Here is a 5,175-nt window from a genome sequence, read left to right on the forward strand (position 1 = left end):
TATACTTTTATATGTGTGTGTGTATTTATACATGCGTCTGCATGTGTCTTGTGTCTATGTAGTTATGCCAAAAAGTTAAATATAAATATGTAGTAATATCAAAAGACAGGAGCTTTGCCAACGTAACCGCCGCTGCCGTCGGCTGGCAGTGTCAGTGATAACAGAGCAACATTAGAAGCGGTGGATTGTGCTCTGGCGGCACAAGCAGATACGATTGGCAGAAGATGGTGTTGTTAGATTAGGCGCGGAGTTGGGGACGTGTGTAAATAACATTTCTTTTTCCTTTCATGTGAAGAAGTTCGAGACATCCGGCTTTCCACCATATTCCACCATATTTTAAGTATGTATGAAAGTTCAGGACGTTCATGATTTTCCACGAGAGATGAGATAACAACAACAACAAAAACAAAAACGATAATGGTAATAGTAATAATAATAATAATAATAATAATAATAATAATAATAATAATAATAATAATAATAATAACCTTTTCTACTATAGGCACAAGGCCTAAAATTTGGTGGGGAGGGGACTAGTCGATTATATCGACCCAAGTGTTTCACTGGTACTTAATTTATTGACCCCGAAAGGATGAAAGGCAAAGTTTACCTCGGCGAATAATAATAATAATAATAATAATAATAATAATAATAATAATAATAATAATAATAATAATAATCACTAACAAAAACACAGATTCAAACTTTGTAGAACTGAATATCAAAAAACAACAAAAAAGTAACCCTGGACAACAGGACAACACAACCAAAAATTTTAATTGAAGGTAATGAGAAGGATTTAACAATAATCTAAAGCTGAAAATAATCTTAGATATTACAAACCATAAAAGATCTCGCATTTGGCCAATAAGAATACTGTCCAAGTGCAAAAGTCGATGATAAAATAACAACGATGAAAAACGCAAGCTTGAACATCAGAGACATAAACCAAACAAATATCAATACCTCCAGCCTAAATGAAATAATTCATTCAGGGGTGATTGTGGTTAGAAAGGAAAAGCTTAATTCAGTGCCTAATGAAATACATAAGAGCATGAGAGGGCCATACTTTAGCTATATAAAAACAAAAGTAAGTATTCGGCATAAAAATGACAACGTTTCCTTGAAAGGTACAAAGAGCTCTCTTCAAGCCAAAATCATTTTATCAACAACTTAGTAAAAATATAATTGAAATTAAATGCAGCACTAACAGCAACACAAATAGAATTTAGGGCAGCGAAGGAATAACTACTGAAGTGATCACTTAAAACAACAAACACAAATGTTGAACAATTGGGAGATGTCATAATAGCAAAAGCTGTGACCTACACACAGCGAAAATCCAAACAAGCGAATGACGTGCGAATATAATACGATTTCAAATATCTGGTTATAGTTTTTAACCAATAAGGCTGTATAATAGAGATGTTTAATGAAATACCGGCGCATATTTACAAATATGGCCAACCCATCCACAAAGGAGTGAAAAGCTCCTCTCGGTAAGTAAGATGGAAGTGCTTCATGATCTGACCAATTTCCATCCGTATAACCTTCCGCATCCCCCGAAAAGTAGTTTCCCACGTTTCTACAGTCGTATTAAGACGACAGCATGATATTGCTACATGTAGTTTCTGACAGTTTCTATGTTGAGAAAAAAAAAATCCGCGTCTTTGGGCCGTCATCGACCCTGATAGTGGTAGTATTGTGTCCATTTGTCCAGTTATATCTTTTTTGTTTTATTTGCGAGACTTGCAGAGTCACATGGATTGTCGATATTTTCGTCTTTATCGCTTTACCTGTTACTGTTGATGTCACGTTTTCCACATGATTTTTGTAATTTTCTGCATCTGATTCAGGATGTTTATTCTCTCAATTAGTAATAAGAATTCTCAGTCAGAAAATGTCTTCAAAGAATATGAGCTGCTCGAAGGAAGGCAAACTTTTGGAGCATGTTTGTTTTAATGTCCAAACATTTTATGTAGTTTTACAATAGTTGTATTTAATTGAACCCTAGTATCACTTTCACTTTTACCAGTTGGACATCCATATATTTCTGATATCATTCTATTACATAAGCTACATAAGCATATTTCAAAATAAATTCTGCTTCATCGTCTGCAGTGTTTTTTTGGAATGGAATTGAAACGTCGATTATGAGGCATTCTCTTCTGTTTATGTCAGATATTTAACTGACGCTCTTCAAGTATTGTCTTGTGTAGCTGTCTAAATCCCAAAGAATTTTTGGTTTACTTGTCCCATTTAGAGCAGTGTAAATTAAGACAAACTTTATTCTGTCGCTTGCATTTTTTCTGTGTGAGCATTTAAAGCTATCATATGATCAATATCTTTTACTCATTATTAAATAGGCGGTATTGATTAATTTCAGTACTCACTGAATTAGTGTTTAAAGTTTGCTTTTGAGCAACTAGCAATAAACTCTCCGCTTCTCTCTTTAAATTTCCATTCCGTCCCCTACTCCTTCGATGAGTCATGATTCTTCACACTTTCTGTAGAACTCACCATGTAACAAGATTTCTTCTAATGCTTCTTTTCTTTCATAAATTATTTTACTTTGACATGCTTCCTTTTCTTGAATATCAACACAAGTAAGTTCTATTTCTGTTATAGTATGTTTAGATAGTACTTCACTCTGCGTCAAGGAGTAATTCACTGAGCTTTGCTCTCCACCCACACAAGGCAGTAATGCTAATAATTTCCGTCTGTTTATTCTTCCATTTCATGTTTAAATTGAATCACTCCTTGCATAATCAGCGACAACATATTGACGACTGTTGAATATTTATTTTATCTTATTTATATTTAGATATGTAAGATTTGTTTGTGCCTATGACTTCAGCAGCCCATCCAAATCCAATGAGATTGATGTCATCCATGATCTATCTTTAAAACTGTTTCAAGTCAACGACTGCGAGAAAGACATTTGCAAAGAATTAATTACAAAAGCCAACGTTCTGAGGATAAAGGACTGAGCGTAGTGATAAGAGAATGTATTAAGTGTATATATTGGACACATCATGATGATGGTAGGATGAGAGACTAGAAAAGAGAGAGTGCGTAGGCGGAGGACTGCAATATCAACCAGCTCCCCAAAGAAGAAACTATTGTCGTAGAGAGAGGAGATAATTAGTCACCGGAGGAAGTCGCCAGTAAAAGTGACGTCACGAAGGTTCTGGTTGCATGCTACTTATGTTTAAGTGGCATGAGGCGCGATGTTTTCTCGATATGTTCAGTGATAAAATTCTGTCTTTCTGTTGAAGGAAACATGAATGGCATGACACTTTTTGAGAATGTTTTCGACTTCTCTATTCAAGGCATCCGTACAGATTTATCTAGACAGTGTTTGGATGATGCTTCTATGAAACAGGTTAAAGAAGAATGTAGTGGATATCATTTGCGTTAATGTGTTGATGCCTGAGGTAACTGTAACTAGGTCTTTAAGCTCCATTAATATAAGCCATAATGAAATCTGACAGGAAGATACCAATGTAAGAGATAAGATACGGATGAGACTCATTGATGTCCAGACTTGACACGAAATTTGTGTGCCAAACAAAGTCGAAAGATTTGCTGGTGTGAAGGGCAACGGCTTTCACTAAATTCCTTGAAAGTTCTGATTGACAGAGGTAAATTTGTCTCTAAAGGAAGGAAGTATAACAAAGTAAATCGACCTTCACAAATCACTAGCACATAATTTATCGATTGGGAATATTGAATGGCCAAATCAACTGTATGGAAAAACGTGTTTTCGTAACATTTGGGAGAAGCAGTTATCAATTACCTGCTATGTATGCTTCGTTGTAATGCTTTTTTTCTACAAAGGCACAAGACGGGTGGCGGTTGTTTATCCATACAGATCTACGATTAAGGACGTTTCAACTGTAAACTTACTACTTTTGAGAGGGACGTAGGACTGGATTATTTTATATGTCCTTTATTTCACCAACGAAAGATTTAAGGCAAATTTGGCTGATATTTATAGCAATATCGATTGATAGAAAGTTATATTTTTTATTCGAGATGATGTGACGGATTGTTTCAAGGGGTTACATTATACAATCAATTTATCATTGACCCTAGTACATTCTTATTATTTATTGACTGGTCGTATATTAGATAAAATAGGTGTTAAATGAGATTTAAATTTAAGAAATAGAACAGTGAAATTCGAAACTACAATTCATTTAGTCCACAGTCGAATCTTTTACGTTAACTGACCCATCATCATCCAAGCAAATACAAATGATTTATTATATCGGCGTGAATCTTTAAGAAATTTTGATATTTATCTGTATATCACATCCTTAACATGTGTAAGTGTAGGTTAAGTTTCTATGATTTTATTATTGCCCAAACACTTTGAGGTCATAGCATTTTCAGAGAGCCTGTTAATCTGTCTTCGACTTGGAGATAAATAGTAGAGATATTATTATAATATCTCTACAATTTATCTCAAGCAGATATGATAAAGCACGAAAATAAAGTCACCGCTGACTCGATACTTAGTGTGATATCCTTCCTATTCCCCAAAGTAGCTAATACTTTTGTCAATTAGGCAATGCTGACATGTTAACACTAGGTCATCTTTAGGATTATCGGAAAAAAATATCTCCAGGTCGAAGGAGGTGACAAAATATAACATAACGTCTGATAAGATCAGCCTGGCTGTCATCTCTTTTAAACATACACACACGCACACATATACATACTCACAAATGCAGACATAAACGCACATATACACACAGAGTTTCTATCAGCCTCTCGTTCTTTTCCGCCCTTTCCTTATTTCTATCGACACATAATAATAATTTAATTTATAATGATGAATTACTAATCTATCTCATGACATCTCGCCTCACATTCATTACGACGTATTTTTTTTTCTTCCTAAATTACAATAAAATCAACCTTAATTGAAATAATAAAATATCAAGATCAAACTACAAAGGGAAAAAAATCTATCTGTACAGCATCGGAAAGAGAAGACAGAATTAGCGATAACAATAAAATAGAGAGTCGAGTTAAAAGCAATTTTTTGAAAATATAGGACTTTGAATTCAATATGAACGGAATTCATTTTAAACACTAAATTGCATGTAGCTTCGTATCTAGGAAGCCACGGAACATTCTACATGCATTACACTATATATATATATA

At 34.3% G+C, this 5,175-nt stretch overlaps 1 long non-coding RNA gene across 2 annotated transcripts in view; it reads right to left on the bottom strand.

The window, feature by feature from the left end:
* The window catches only part of LOC106868013 (uncharacterized), an 11,064-nt gene that overhangs the window by 796 nt on the left and 5,093 nt on the right, over nt 1-5,175 (bottom strand). The window lies entirely within an intron of this gene.

Source organism: Octopus bimaculoides, chromosome 1, assembly GCF_001194135.2.
Source record: "Octopus bimaculoides isolate UCB-OBI-ISO-001 chromosome 1, ASM119413v2, whole genome shotgun sequence".
Lineage (NCBI taxonomy): Eukaryota > Metazoa > Mollusca > Cephalopoda > Octopoda > Octopodidae > Octopus > Octopus bimaculoides.